The sequence below is a fragment of the Mauremys mutica genome, chromosome 3, assembly GCF_020497125.1.
Source record: "Mauremys mutica isolate MM-2020 ecotype Southern chromosome 3, ASM2049712v1, whole genome shotgun sequence".
Lineage (NCBI taxonomy): Eukaryota > Metazoa > Chordata > Testudines > Geoemydidae > Mauremys > Mauremys mutica.
Genome location: NC_059074.1, coordinates 11,118,934 through 11,135,395, shown reverse-complemented (window position 1 = coordinate 11,135,395; position 16,462 = coordinate 11,118,934). Strand labels below are relative to the sequence as shown.

Genomic DNA, 16,462 nt, shown 5'->3' with positions numbered 1-16,462 from the left:
ATGTGCTGTTCACATGGGATCTGATCTTTACATTCCAGGTTTGTCTCTCCATGGTCCCTAGCATTATGGTGTTGCTGCTTATCTTAGCTGGCACAGACATTCTGACTCCAAGCTACAGTTTGTCAAACCCCTGTTTACAACTTAACCTTCCATTCACCTTCCCAAATATGTCCATAAAAATTAGGCAAGCTACTTATGTCAAGTCAGGGCTACACTGGAGAGCTGGCAGAAAACAATCTCAATTCACACATGGAAATTTCAGCTGGGAGCTGAGCAGATCCACTTGTTTTGTGTGTCACGTTGTGCAGCAAGAGAATGGTGAGCCCAGAGGAAACCTCCAATTTCTTCTTCAGATTGAGCTACTTTCCCGCTGTGTCCCTGATGGACCTCAGCAGCGGAAGAGCGGTTCTCATACTCTGATAAGAGCCAATGCAGCAGCCCAGATGTGTTAACATGTGGTGGAATTAGCAAGACTCTGTTTGAAGGGGGGGAAAGGCACTTCCGTCTGAGGTGCTGAGCCTCTCACTTCAGCAGCCTCATCATTAGAATCAGCTAGAAACTAGTTTGCTACTTTTGGAGCCAGGCAGCCGGATGTGAAGGAGGGAGCATTCCCCCGCTGTGTCCGGCTGCTGGGGCCAAGGGAATTGTGCACATTTCACATGGAAAGCCTACCAGTGCCACCAGAGGGCCAATAAACGACTGTTATCGACCATGTGACAGGGGTGCAGCATTGTGAGCCGATCCACTGGGTCAGAGCGACACGCAAGTGTTTTAAGCAGCGAACAACCTGTACTTGGAGAGCTTTTAATTTATGCTCCTCTCCCACTGCACCGATCTCTATAAATCGAAGGGCTTTCCTGCATCGCCCTCTGATCATTCTCAATTAGGCTCAGTCTCTCTTTGCTTCTCTCCCTTCCAGACTCACTGAGATCCCAGCTGACCTCCAGCCATGATGAGTTTTCACCTTCCGTTTGCTGTTCTTCTCTTGCTCTCCCTGGCTGCTGCAGGTAACATGAAAACTGGTATTTAGTGGTAAACAAGGTGCTGGTAGAACAGGGGTAGGCAACCTATGGCACGCGTGCCGAAGGCGGCACGCGAGCTGATTTTCAGTGGCACTCACACTGCCTGGGTCCTGGCCACCAGTCTGGGGGGCTCTGCATTTTAATTTAATTTTAAATGAAGCTTCTTAAATATTTTTAAAACCTTATTTACTTTACATACAACAATAGTTTAGTTATATATTATAGACATATAGAAAGAGACCTTCTAAAAACGTTAAAATGTATTACTGGCACGCAAAACCTTAAATCAGAGTGAATAAATGAAGACTCGGCACAGCACTTCTGAAAGGTTGCCGACCCCTGTGGTAGAAGTTAGGAAGTTAAGATCACGATGGGCTGAATTCTAGTTCCCAGGGACCATTAAGGGGCTGGTGCAGCCATGTGGCCAATCTCGGATCAATCAGACCGAACCAGATTATGAGAAGGGATCCCACCTGGACACTTACAATACTGGTATCTTGCTACATTCTGTAATTAGATATTCCTTAATCGCTCCCTCTCAAAAATAGAAAATTAACAATAACAGTATATATGAAGCTGCTGTAGCTGAACATGTGAGGTCTTGTAAATTAGGATCACAGTGAGATCTGCTCAAACTGAATTTCTCTGGGACTTTTAGGTTTTCTGAATATTATTATTGTATTAGTATTTTAATATAATATTTTGCAACAAAAAATTTCAAAACTTTAACATTTCAAATTTTTTCGAAGAGATTTTTGTGCTTTTCCCTGTTATCCACTGATTCCCTCCTGTTCCACCACTGATTGCAATAGAATAAAGCCTGGCTAGAGTTTCCAACACATATTTACACTTTTTTTTCTTTTTGCCCTTCAGTGACTTTGTAAAACTCCCTGAGCTTTGATAAAGTTGTGAGCTGTTCCCACGTGGCGGAGTTCCAGAGTTTCCTGGTTCCTCGGGCCACTCGGTAACATCTTCAAAGTTAAAGAAGTTTTGCAAAGTTAGAGAGAAGGAAGCATGTGTGTTTGGAGGAACCCCAGAGACTTGACCTCATTCCTCGTATTGCACTCTGTGGCAAAAAGAAAAGAAAGAGAGGAAAATATTTATAAATGTTTAATGAAAATTAAAAAAAAATACATTTTTTTCATTAAGAACCTAGTGAAAAAGAAACGGCTTTGAAATAACAAAGTTCTTCAAACACCTGATTGTTCCATTTTTCAGCCAGCTCTGTTTGTTTGATATGTTCGTGCCTCTGATACCAAATGTGACCCTTTGGCACCACTCTACCCATTGTTCTAGTTCAGCAGGTCCCAGCTGTAAAGGATGTGGGAGGAGGAAGTCTGTGTCTAGATATGCTAGCTGTGCATCCAGTAACACTTGTACAAATGGTGGCAGATACCTTCTCCTTAGAAGGCTCTTCCCCACCAATGGGTAAAGGCCCTTCTTTTTCATGTATTCCCATAAGAAAAGCCAAAGACCTGCTTGTTAGCAACGTACACACAGGTGCTGTGTGGTTTAAATGATACCATAACATGTTCAATAAGTAGGGTTTAATCACTGTTAGCTGGCACAAGGGTGACCAGGAGCTGTCCTGATCTATGCTGATTGCCAGGGTATTGTTATCAGCACATCAGATAACATGATCCTTCACAATCACCGGGGCACACGGTAATGCCGTGTAATGTTAACAGGCCCTCAGAAATCCCTCAGTGACTCTTCCTGAGAGAGGAAGGATGGTGCAGTGATTGGGCTGCCGATTTGGGAAACCCAGGTTCAATCCTCAGCTCTGTTATAGACTCCCTGTGTGATCGTGGGCCCATCACTCCCTGTGGCTCGGTTCCCCATCTGTACAGTGGAGATGACAGCGCTGCCCTCGCTCACAGAGTGTGGTGAGGGGAAATGTATTTCAGGCTGTGGGTTTCACATACACTGTGGTAACAGGAGCCGGCTAAGTCCTTAGACTAGATAGACACCACTTCCGGGAAAATCCAGGGGCTGCTGAGAAATCTGCCTAATTCTGTCCTGGTGTGATGAGTTCATAGCGTGAGGCTCTAGATTTGTTAAGACTTTGGGATTCTCTGCACTGGAATTAGAGGTGTGAGTGGAGCATGTGTAGACTCACCCAAGCTGGCTCAAATACCAGTGAAGCTGCAGCAGCACCGACTAGCGAGTTGAGTAGATACCCAGGGTATGTCTACACTGCAATAAAACACTGACAGCTGGCCTGTTCCCCAGCCTGAGCCCTAGAGCCTGCCGTGCTGTTTTATACTCCAGCAACACAAGACACCCACAAGCCTGAGTCAGCTGACCTGGGCCAGCCATGGGTGTTTTAGTGCAATTACACATACCCCCAGGGGCCCGAGCGGGCTTCGGCAGCCCTGCGGCTTCCCTGCTGTTGTTATCTGAGCTGGATCAAAGCTCCATTCGAGACCCCAGGAAGGGGCTCACCAACAGACAGTACTTACAAGCCCCCATGCAAACAATGTGTTCCTGTTATACTGACCTGTGTTCCCATTTCCTGTTCCCCTCCATTTGTGTGTACAAACAGATAACCTGCCCCTCTTTCCCTTGCAGGCTATGCAGAGATGCCCATAGATATCTGTGGCCTACTTTTCCTCTGTTGATTTGCTGGCCTGCTCCATGGAATGTGCAAGACCGGGAAGACGTTTTGCAGCATTGAACTCTGCGGATGACAGCTACAGAAATTGAAGAGGGTGCGCAAGATCTAAGGCCGTAGTGAGGCTGCTCATGTCCTGGTCTCCTTTTAAATAAAAGTTCTGGCTGTTCAGTTTCCTGCAGGCTGCTTTTTCTTTTCCTTTGGTAAAGCAGAACATACACGAACATCACAGGTGAGTCTGACCACCTGCCACAACCCTTCAACAATATGTTACTTGGCCAATTCCTGGTGGCTTAGAAAAAATTCCCATAATAGTTCTCATGCTTTCAAAATGCTACACAGTACAGGGCCAGAGTCTCTGCTGATGTAAATGGGTGCAGCTCTACTGACTTCCCTGCAGCTGCATCCATTTAAGTCAGCAGAGAATTTCACCTCCTGGACGAGTTTGAGATCTTTTGTTTCTTTTTAAACCTATTGACGTGGATTCAGTGAAGCTGAAATCTGCTGGCTTCACAGAGCAGGAGCAAGGAGAGGGCAAATTCCTCCACCCGCTCCCACCAGTAATAAGGCTGGGGCTGGACAAGACACATAGGTAAAGAGAGTCACTGCCCAGAGGAGCTTTACAGTCTAACAGCTCAACAGAAAAGATGAGACACCCTGAGCCTCTCAGAGGAGGGAGCTAATGTAGATGTCTAAGTCAGTGTGATCTGTCTTCTCTTCTCAAGTAACAATGGTGTAGCTGATGGCATGGGTTTTAGATATAAATATATTTCAAATACAACCAATATACCAAAATACCAGAATTATCTTAATACACAAAGTAAAGAGGAGTAGGATAAAGGGATGGGAGGGGAAATTATGTATCTTCAGTGTCTGCATTAATCATAGACTCCTAAAAAGTCAGCCCATATTACTTTAAATTTGGCGGCCATTCCCCTTATGTGGAATATCAGTCATGAATTGGCTGCACAGTCAGTCAGTTCACTGAGCCAAGCAGCAGTATTTGGTGGGGATCGACTTTTCCATTTTTTGCAGGTTCAGTTTTATAGTGACTGGAGCTGTACATTGGAACCTTGTTACCTGGTAACCTCCAGGCATCGGGAATAGATCCAAGAACAAAACTTAAGGGGGAGGGCTCCAGCTTAGCAGCTAACATCAAATTGGTGCTTTGACCCACTTCATGTCAGAAATTCTTGCTACAGAGGCACTCCTGGCTTATTACTTTGTGTGTGTGTGTGTGTGTGTGTGTGTGTATTGTCATAACACCTCCCTCCCTGTGGATTGTACCTTGACACAGTGGGAAAGCCAGAGTGTTCCAAGGACCCTAACAGCTACACTGGGACTTCTCTCCTGCACAGAGCATGCCTTTAGCACTACTCGGACACACTGTAGGCCATGGCTACTACCTCAGAAGAGGCCTGGTCCTATAGTGTTACTCATCTGAGTAGTCCTATTGAAGCCAGAGTGAAAGCCCACTGCTGGGCCGGGCTTGTTCGGCCCAGTAAGGGGTGCACTGGTGCTTCTTTCATTTCTTTTCCCATGTGCTAATCAGCGGTTCTCCTCCTTTCCAGATGACTGTACGCCTCTCAGGAGTCTGATTTGTCTTGCATACCCCAAGTTTCACTTCACTTAAAAACTTTTATGTCTGTACAAAATCAGACTGTAGCAGGGTGGACCCTGCTCCGGGAGTTTAAGGGGTTAAAAGTGGCCTGACAGAGCTGGGCTGATTGGAAAGTGGCTGCAGCTGGAGGCCACGCCCCAAACTGAAGCCCTGGGGCTTATAAGAAGCAGGGAAGCCAGAGCCCAGACACTCACTCTCTCTGCTTCCAGAGGGAGATGGGCCTGGCTGCTTAGGGCTTGAGACTAGATACCTGAGTGAAGCTGGGAGGGGGAGACCCAATTATAGTAAAAGGGGCACCGGGTCCAGGGAGGGACACGGGGGCCTGTGAACAGGGGGATCACCAGCCTGCCGAGGGCGCTCCAGGGCTGGACTGCGGGAAACTCCGAGACCAACCAGCAGGAGGCGCGGCAGGGGTGAGTACCGCCCGTTTACAGACATAAAAATACAAAAGTGTCACAGCACACGATTACTGAAAAATTCCCGACTTTCTCATTTTATCTGTAGGAAATTTTAGTTTGTACTTATTTCACTACTGTTTTTTATGTAGCCAGCTGTAAAACTAGGCAAATATCTAGCTGTACCTCCTGGAAGACCTCTGCGTACCCCCAGGGGTACATGCACCCCTGGTTAAGAGCCACTGTGCTAAAGTACAAGCAGTTATTCTCATTGTCTGGGACACAACAATTATGTTCCTTGAAATTTCAAAGTAGCTGCTGGCACAGTGGCAGAGTGTCACTGGGCCTCCGGGGAACGTTTGTGGGGGGAAAACCTCTTAAGTCAACGAAGTTTCTTTGCCTGAGTTGGGGCCAGTTCCTGAGTTGGGGTCGGGGAGGGGGAGAAATCTAGGCTAGACCTTGTCTTCCCTTTCCTCAGTCTCTCCCATCTCCAAAGGTGTCCAACAATCTATCCTTGGAGGAGACCAAGAAACATTGCCCAATTTGTGTCCAGAGCTTCCTTTCCCTCAGGGCATCCCAGCCAATCTGTCCTGCTCACCCAGGGTCAGCCAGCCTGACTGAGCCTTCCCATGCTCTGGTCTCACCAGCTGGAAGCCATCCTCAGGTCTGTGGCCCTGTTCCACTAAAACACACAGAAGACTGTGAGGTGCTCAGATACTATGGCAACGGGGACCGGAGACGCACCTATTGTAGAGAGATCTACACCTCTTCCCAAGATCAGGTCAGCCGCCCCGCCACCTTCTCCTTCAGAGCCAGGTTTTCATAGGGAGGGAGCACAGTGATTTCTGAGACTCAATCAGTCCCCGTTAAGATGTCTCCAGTGCGGAACCCTAAATCACTAGTCTTTAAAATCTTGGCCTTGGTGTTCTCTTAATATAGATTTGGGCAAGACTGCTGTAAACAAAGCCCAGCAGAGTAACGAACTGCAGCCCTTGCCCCAGCCCAAGAAGATGGGAGGGAAGGGATAACAAAACACCCCTGCCTGGACACTTATGGTCCTCCAAGCCAAAGGAGTTGGCACTCGTGGCATATCGTGCAGCCTGGGGATCAGACCTTGCAATCATATCTTCCAGGTAACAATAATATCAGTTTGGTGTTGGCAGATGATAGCTACTATCTGAGGGGTGGTTAGAGGCTGGTGCTTCATCAGTGAAATGCTGGTCTGGTTTATAGCAGACATCAGGCTGAGGCCGACACCCAGCATGGAAAATTTCTGGCCAAATGGTTAACACTGGGAAAATTACAAGCAACTGAACGTGGGACCTTAAAAAAGGAAATGCTGGGCAACCTTAATAGGCCCCGGCTATAAATATGATAATCAGATACAGTAACTACTGTAGTTATGTTCCTGAAAAATGCAACTTTAAGCAAAACAATGTTAAGTGAATCCAATTTCCCCATAAGAATTAATGTAAATGGCGGGGTTTGGTTCCAGGGAAATTTTTTGTGAAGCTTGGCTGAGGTGGTGAAGTTAGAGGGTGGAAGAGGGCGGGATATTTCCCAGGGAATGCCTTACTGCTAAATGATGAACTAGCACTCAGCTGAGCCCTTGAGGGTTAACACATTGGTGTTAATGTAGCCTCACACTCTACAAGGCAGCAATAATGGAGAGGAAGGGAGACAGCATAGCAGACAGAGACAGACACACACCTTGTGTGTGAGAGAGAGAGAAATGCACACTGCCCCTTTAAGTAAGCTGACCCACTCTTAAGTGCATTGTCTTTTTAAGTGGATCAGGAAATTGAGACAGCAGCTGCTGCCCCAGGCTCTCTCTGTCCATGTCCCCACCACCCTGCTCTATATGGAGAAGGGGTAAGCAGGGTGTAGGAACGAGCGGGGGGGACACCCTGACATTAGCCTCCGCTTCTCCCCACACAGCAAGCAGGAGTCTCTGGGAGCAGTTCCAAGGCAGAGGGCAGGAGCAGCACATGGCAGTGGGGGGAGGGACAGCTGAACTGCCCTGCAATTGCTAGCCTGCCCTGGTTCCAAGCCCCCACCAGCTAGCTCCACCAGGCTGCTCTTCCTGCAAGCGGTGGACAAAGCAGGCGGCTGCCAAACGACACCTTAGAAGGGAGCATTGCACAACTTGAAAGGAGCATGTTCCCTAATTGATCAGCAACATAACAACGAAACAACATTAACCGGGACAACTTTAAGTGAGGAGTTACTGTAGTTACAGATCATAACTGTGGACTACTACTTTGTTGTTGTTAAGCCATCTGTCTTTTTAGACAAGAAGAGAGAGAATCAAAATCCCTGACGAATCGGGGAATTTTGTCAGGAATTTGAGCACAGGGGGGAAGACGAGATGCATGGAGAATTTCGGACGACTAGGACTCTCTTCTTGTAGCTGTGTAGAACAATAAACAGGGACAGAACTCCATCTAACAGGCTTGCTCACCAGGGAGGGCTCATTGCCTGCGTGCTCAGTAAAAGGCAACCGGACCAATCAATTATCCAGTCTTTGACTTCTGGTCCATGTAATTTCCCCTGTCAAATGCCAATTGATACTGAGCCAGTGTAAACTCTCGGAGAACTGGAGCTTACTGCCTGGTCTGCTGACTGCATTGGCTGTCTTGAGCTCTGTGCCCTCCCAAAGAGCTGAGCGAGGCGTGCTGGCTCCATGCACGTGGACAACAAGCTCTTTGCCTGAACAAGGCTCTGTCAAGATTAACCTTTTGCAAACTAGCAAATGCTCAGGCAGCCAGTCACCGGGGGCTAGATCCACAAGGGGACATACTTGCCTAACTAGTCCAACTTTTAGATACCACTAAGATCTCAGCCAATCCCCTCACCCCTCAGCTGCCATCTATTCCTGAAGGTGCTTAAGTTTCAACTGGTGGGTACACGCCAAACTCCTGATGCTGCTGAGCAGCTCGGCTCCTCCGCAGATGCCTAATCCCTGTCAGGATTTAAGTATTCCCGGGGCCAGCGAGAGGGTGAGACTGCAGAGCTGAGTGGTTTGGGCACTCAGCAGGGATGTGGGAGACCTGGCTCCCAGGCCCTGCTCCAAGTCAGGCAAAGCAGGGATTTGAAAACAGGTCTCCCGTAGGTGAGTGCCCTAAACATGGGGCTATTGGCCATAACGGGAGGTGGGAGAGGTGGTGATGAAGGAAGGAAGGAAGGAAGAAGGAAGGGGCTGACCTGGTTTAGGCACCTAACTCCATGAGAGGTATCATGGCTGTGAATCTGGATCAGAGGGAGAGGCCTCCCTCTGGCCTGGACTTAGGTACCTAACGACCTTTTGAGAAGTAGGACCCAAACCTGCCCCTTTCCTTGGCATTTCCTGCCAGCTGGCTTCAGGGCCATCCAGAGGGGGGAGCAAGTGGGGCAGTTTGCCCCGGGCCCCACAGCCCCCCCCACGAGAATATCGTATTCTATAATATTGCAACTTTTTTTATGGAAGGGGCCCCCGAAATTGCTTTGCCCCAGGCCCCCTGAATCCTCTGGGCAGCCCTGGCTGGCTTAGGTGACTCTGTTCAGCTTGCTGGCTTCAGGGAATCCCTTTCTTAGGCACCTAACTCTCCCCACCCAATGCATGGGAGCCTGGGCACTTGACTCGGGGCTGTGAATTCCACGGGGTGACAGGACACCTAGGAGTTAGGTGTTGCAACAGCTAGATGTACAGTGGGACTCAGCCCCAGGTGACCTCTAACCTCCAAGGGCTTGGGAGGGAGGGGACATGAGTTGGCTCTGAGCCATGTCGGACTCAGAGTTGACAAAGTGGGTCCCACTCAGGAGAACTCTTGTAAGTCTGTCGTACGTGATAGGACCCCCCCTTCCCATAGGTCACTCCCTTGGCTGTGGAGCCACTTCCTCTTTGGGCCTGGTATCGAGTGATCTCTCTTAGGCTGGGGCCCGCCAGCAGGGAGGGTACATTGGGAGCAGGGCCGGCTCCAGGCACCAGCGAAGGAAGCAGGTGCCTGGGGTGGCCGATAGAAAGGGGCGGCACTCCATCCGTTATTGGGGCGGCGTGTCCAGGTTTTCGGCCGCAATTCAGTGGCAGGTCCTTCACTCCCTCTCTTCCTCTTCGGCGGCACTTCAGCAGCAGCTCAGTCGGGTTTTTCTTTTTTTCTTCACTGCGTGGGGCGGCAAAGAAGCTGGAGCCAGGCCTGATCGGGAGGCCAGGGACGGGGAAGAACTGGTACAATGCCCAGAGTGATGCAGCCAGGATGGGTCGGCAGGGAGTGTGGAGGGTCCCAAACGGGAAGAGGTGGCACCTTCGGGTGCTAAAGGAGGGCTAGGGAGGAGCTTGGCTCAGGTTTGTTTGCCAAGTGGTGCTGTCTCCCTCCCTCGTGGGGGTATGAGAAAGTGTTTTTGTTGAAGTCGGAGCTCTGATGAATGGGCTGCACAGCCAGTGAGGGGCTTTTAGAAGAGACGATAGCTTAGACTCCAGAGTCTTTGGAGCAGGGACTCTTATTTGTTGTGGTAGCACGTAAGAGCCGCATTCATGGGCAGGCCCCCTTTGGGCGAAGTGCCATACAAACAGAATAGAAAGATGATCCCTGCCCCAAAGCGCTGGCCATCCAACATCACCAAATTATCAGGAGCAACACAGCTCTCACAAGGTGTTGCAGATGTAAGCAGAGACTGAATGAGCTCTCCCCTGACATCTAGTGACGAGCTGGGGGAAGAGGCTTCAGGAATAGGCTGCGTTTGCATAGACACGCCCACTCTGCCTGGATGTGCAGCATGATGGAGCTGCTTTCCCCAAATGATCACTTTTGGCTGGTGTTGGATTACAGATCACTTTGTCATTGAGTGCAGGGGTGATGAAAAGTTGCCCTTGTTGTGTGCAGTGGGGGATGGCAGAGCTGTGCTTGGCCTGCCCTGGTTGGAGGAGTCACTCTCAACTGAACTGCACTTGCTAAGCAGTGGGGAATGTGCCAAAGCCCACTGTGGATGAGCGAGTGTGGGGACAGATGTTCCTACTTGGTGGGGTGGGTGCTGCTTGAGAGTCCTAGATGCTCTCTGGCCCTTGGGCTGTCTCCACTGCTTATTGACAAAGATGATTAGCCTCAATTTAAGTTCAGGTTAAGGACTGGACATGTACAAGTCCATGAGGCTGATCTAATGCATCCGAAGGTGCTGAGGGAGTTGGCTGATGTGATTGCAGAGCCATTGGCCATTATCTTTGAAAACTCTTGGCAACTGGGGGAGGTCCTGGGCAATTGGAAAAAGGCAAATATAGTGCCCATCTTGAAAAAAGGGAAGAAGGAGAATCCGGGGAACTACAGACTTGTCAGCCTCACCTCAGTCCCTGGAAAAATCATGAAGTCACTGAGAGCTCCTGTGGGACCTCAAAGCATCCCAGAGGTGGCAGTGGCAGAGCGAATGGTGGTGCAGCAAATGGTGGCGGAGCATCTGACAGCAGGGTGAAGGATGACAGAGTGAATGACAGCACAGTGGTGGCGGCAATGCAGAGTGAACAGCATGCAACTGCGCCTCTGAACGCTGGGTCTTCACTGACCAAGGACAGCAACTGTGAGCGGGATGTGGTGTGTGGAGGGAGAGGGGAGTGATGTGTTAAAGGGACATTTGTTTGTCAGATTTTCACACTGCAAGGTGAGAGGCTGAGGCAAAGGATGGTGCCCAATGTAGTCTGGGGTGGATGTTTTGCTCCTGGGCCTAAGTTTTCAAATCCTGCTTGTGGTGTTTTCCCACATAGGTGCTGGGTTCCTTTCCCCTTTTGTTAGAAGTTTTCTTTTCCAGACACAGACTCTGTGCTTGCGAGAGGGGAAGTATTGACTCTTAGAGGTGCCCAGGGGTGGTGCGTAATTTTCCCAGGTTACTGGGTGAGGGCTCAAGCCAGTTCTGTGTTGCATTGTTAAGAGGAACCCCTAGATATTGAAACTGGTTGCTGCCAACCAGGGGTGAAAGTAAGTCAGGACACTAACCGGTACGGGGCCGGGGGAGGCTCCGGCCCCCAGAAGGGTAGGGGCCTCGGGCAGAAGGGATGGGGCTTGAGGGTCAGCATCCCCCAGTCAGCCCTTCCAAGCCACGCCGTCCAGGGCTCCCACATTGATTTAAAGGGCCTGGGGCTCCGGACCCCGCTGCTGCACTAGTGGCAGCAGCGTCCAGAGCCCCAGGCCCTTTTAAATCATCGGCCCCAGGGCAACTGCTCCCTTTCCTACCCCCACCCCATAGAATCAGGGAGGGATAGCTCAGTGGTTTGAGCATTGGCCTGCTAAACGTAGGGGTTGTGAGTTCAATCCTTGAGGGGGCCATTTAGGGAACTGGGGTAAAAATCTGTCTGGAGATTGGTCCTGCTTTGAGCAGGGGGTTGGACTAGATGACCTCCTGAGGTCCCTGCCAACCCTGATAGTCTAGAGTCCTTTGCTGTGGCAGTGCTCTAAGGTTGCTCCCTGTTGGCAGCCCTACCAGCAGGGCTGCTGACCAGGGAAGCAAATGGGGCAGGGACATTAAAGCGCTGCCGCTGCAGTGGGCTGGGTATGGGCAGGTGCAGGTTCAGGGCTGCCCAGGGGCGAGGCAAGTGGGGCAATTTGCCCTGGGCCCTGCGAAGCCTGGCCTGGCAGTGGTCCAGGTCTTCGGCGGCACGGGGGGCCCCCTTCAGTGCTGCTGAAGACGCAGAGCGACTGAAGGGCCCACGGATGCCTAAATGCTGCCGAAGACCCAGACCGCTGCAGCTTTGCCCCAGGTCCCCTGAATCCTCTGGGCAGCGGCCCTGTGCAGGTTCTTACCGGTGCGGAGTACTGGCTCACTTTCACCCCGGCTGCCAACTCCACCCGGCAGAAGGGTTACTCAGGACAAACTCTTATAACCTTCCACCCCCTTAGCCGGTTCAGCGGAGTGACGTACAGCAAACCTGGATTTGACTCTGGGACTCTCTCATGCTTTCTGAAGTCACAGTCACTAAGGCTCTGAGGTTGATTGCTTCTAAATCTATGTCTACACTTACAGCGGCGTGTAGACTATCAGACCATGCACGTGACGTACCCCTAGCACGGCAGCGTAGAAAGTGAGGCATGTGGAGTAAAGACACACCAGAAGTGTAGGGTATATACCCTACATGGATCTCTGCATGCCCAAGCAGTGCCTCCCTGTCTACCTTGCTGTTTTTATCAGGGTAGTGTCTCACTGCTGGAGCCTTTCCCCACCCCAAGGAGCTGCCGGAGCCTTTCCCCACTGCCTCCCTCCGCTGGAGCCTTTCCCGGCTGCATGTACCGACACACGGCAGACATGAGGGCACAGCCTGCTTTTCACAGTGGCATGTAGCTACACATACCCCCCATGTTGCCATCAGGGCGAGGGTGACCAGATGACAAAAACAAAATATCAGGACACATTGGGGGGAGAGGGAAGCAAAATGGCGTCCCAACAATACATCCGTCGGGACGCTGGACAAACAGCTGAATATCGGGACGTCTGGTCACCCTAATCAGGGTAGACAAGGCCTAAGGAGGGAAGATATTCCTCATGTTGCTCAATAGTGACATCTGCTGTCTGCTCAGGAGAATCCTGCCCAGCTGACTGCAAGATAGTGACTCGAGATCTGTGCCTGGGGAAAGGCACAGTTACATGATTATTTCTATTACAATGACACCTAGAGGCCCCTACCAAGATCAGAGCCTTATTGTGCTCTGCTCTGAACATACACATAATGACAAGCAGTCTCTGTCGCCCCAGGGAGTGACTTGTCCAAGATCACACAGTAGGTCAGTGGCAGAACCAAAAATGAAACTGAGGTCTCCTGGCTCCCAGTCCAGTGCTCTCTCCACTTGAACCGTCTGTTTCTCAATATAGGCTTTTGTTTGTTGCTATCCCCTCTTCCGCCTGTCCTTCTCTCCATTTCATGACCGTGTTGTCAGAGTGTTACCGGTGTGGTGCTCTGCTTTCTCCTTGTTGATATCACTCGGCTGCGTGCGTGAGTTCCCTCTGTGTGCTGCCCCAGCTCTGCGCAGATCGCTGACGCAGCAGACCCGACGAGAACCCCCAATAACCACAGAGTCCAGTAAGATGCAAAGTCACGTTGACTAGGTTTATTGCGACCTTGGACACAATGGCAGTTCCCCGTAGATTACTTAGGCCTGGTCTACACTAGGACTTTAATTCGAATTTAGCAGCGTTAATTCGAACTAACCGCTCAACCGTCCACACCAGGAAGCCATTTAATTCGAACTAGAGGGCTCTTTAGTTCGAATTTGGTACTCCACCCCGGCAGGTGGAGTAACGCTAAATTCGACATGGCTAGTTCGAATTAGGCTAGGTGTGGATGGAAATCGAACTTAGTAGCTCCGGGAGCTATCCCACACTGCACCACTCTGTTGACGCTCTGGACAGCAGCCCGAGCTTGGATTCTCTGCCCAGCCACACAGGAAATGAACCGCGAAAATTTGAATTCATTTTCCTGTCTGGGCGGTTTGAATCTGACGTTCTGGTTGCACATCGGGGCGAGCTCCGCAGCACCGGCAGCAATGCAGAGCTCTCCAGCAGAGGAGTTCATGTAATCTCTGAATAGAAAGAGGGACCCGGCATAGACAGACCGGGAACTCTTGGATCTGATCGGTGTGTGGGGCGAGGAGTCTGTGCTTTCGGAGCTGCGCTCCAACGAACGGAATGCAAAGACCTACGAGAAGGTCTCCAAAGCCATGATACAGACTGAGGATACAGCCGTCATGCAACGCAGCGCCGCGTGAAAATCAAGGACCCCAGACAAGGCTACCAAAAAATCAAAGCGGCCAACGGACGCTACGGAGCCTGCCACCACTGCCCCACCAGTGACCATGGACTCTGATGATGGGACAGTGTCGACGGACAGTTCCTCGACGATGTTCACGGACGGGGAAGATGAGGAAGGGTTTGTGGAGGACGAGGCAGGCGACAGCGCTTACAACGCTGGTTTCCCCGACAGCCAGGATCTATTCATCACCCTCACGGAGATCCCCTACCAACCCTCCCCGGCCAGGAACCCGGATCCTGAATCAGGGGTAGGAGCAGTCGGTAAGTGCTTTAACCATGTTAACTTTTATTCTTAATATAACAGGAATCTGAAGTGTGTGAAAAGGAGGTCTCTGTATATATGGTGATAGAACACAAATCCTCCTGGGAGAACGCCACGAAGCTCTCCTGCCGTTAATCGATAAGCATCAGCAGGAGGTTCCTGGGGAGAGCTGCCTTATTGGGTGCTCCATGATAGCACACTTTTCCGCGCGAGGCTTTCATGCGGTATTCAGGGAGCACTGCCTCCCAGAGCACGGCTGCATAGGTCCGTGGTTCGTGCTAGATTTCACGCAGCATGCGCTCTCTATCTCCTTCAGTGCCTGTCCTCACGGTGATCTCGCTCTTAGACTCCTGCATCTAAGTAGGGGAAGAAATGTTACGTTACGCCTGGTCCAAAGTATTTTTAATAAATAAACGGACAGACGGCATAGCACAGACTCAGCACGCAGCTGCGTGACGAGCGTAACGGAAAGCCAAAGAATCAAATGGACGCTCATGGAGGGAGGGGGGAACGAGGACGCAAGGTATCCCACAGTTCCTGCTGTCTCCGAAAAGCATTTGCATTCTTGGCTGATCTCCAAATGCTTCTAGGGTCAAACACAGTGTCCGCGGTGGGACGGGTCATAGCTCGGCAATTTACGCACCCCCCCGACCCCCAGAAGTAAAAGGGAAAACAATCCTCTGTTGACTCTTTTACATGTCACCGTATCTGTACTGAATGCTGCAGATAGACGCGATGGTGCAGCACTCAACACCAACATCCTTGCTCCCCCCACGCTATGGATGGCTGATGGTACAAAACGATGGAAATCCATCCTCATCATCAGCCTATTGGCACATGGGGCAGTGCAAAAGGGCTGGTAACCATGACAACCGTACCAACTTGCTTGGGACCGGTCGGTCAAGGCCGCCTGTTGCTAATTTTTCATGGTAGATGGTGCAGTATGGCTGGTAACCGTCCTCATCATTGCAACAGGGGGCTGAGATCCATCAGCCCCCACCCTTCATTGTAAAGAAAAGATTCAATTGCCCCTGGAGTAGCAGAGGGATGAGTGGCTCCCTCCTCCACACCCCTTAATGTCATCTCTGGACTATCATTGCAGCTGGAGGCTTCCTTCCACTCATTTCTCACAAACGACTACCTGTGTCTTATTCATGCATTCTATATTACTTCATCACACAAGTGGGGGGACAATGGTATTGGAACCCAGGAAGGCTGGGGAAGAACGTAATGAACAGCTGGGGTTGTTTCAGGAGCACACCCTGTGAATAGCGTTCAGCTCAAAATTTATGCAGGATTGGACAGAGAGCAGCTGTGGTCTCTGATTGTATGATACAGTGGTTCTCTAGTACAGTTGCACATAATCTAGGCAGGACTGATTCTATTTTTAGATACCCAAAAAGGAGGGATTGACTCGGGGAGTCATTCCCAAATTTTGCTTTTGCGCCCCTGGCTGATCGACCAGGGGCACTTATGACAGCACCAAATGGCGCAGTGCAAAAGGACAGGTAACCATGACCATCTTATTACCGTCTTCTTACCAGTTCATGGTATGGTAGACGGTGCAGTATGCCTGGTAACCATCGCTGCTGTCATGCAAAAGCATAAGCATGCTGCTGTGTAGCGCTGCTGGTCCGCCTCTATCAGCGGCATACAGTACACATACGGTGACATACACAAAAGGCAAAATAGGGTCCATTGTTGCCACGCTATGGCGTGTGCCAGGGCATTTCATGGAAAACGTGATCGAAATGATTGTCTGCCCTTGCTTTCCCGGAGGAAGGAATG

At 50.4% G+C, this 16,462-nt stretch overlaps 1 long non-coding RNA gene across 1 annotated transcript; it reads left to right on the top strand.

The window, feature by feature from the left end:
• The first annotated feature begins 872 nt into the window (after positions 1–872).
• On the top strand, positions 873–3,807 carry LOC123366089. Its single transcript, XR_006577914.1, has 2 exons — positions 873–1,007; positions 3,594–3,807. It is a non-coding gene; the product is annotated as an uncharacterized LOC123366089 (long non-coding RNA).
• The last annotated feature ends 12,655 nt before the right edge of the window (positions 3,808–16,462 follow it).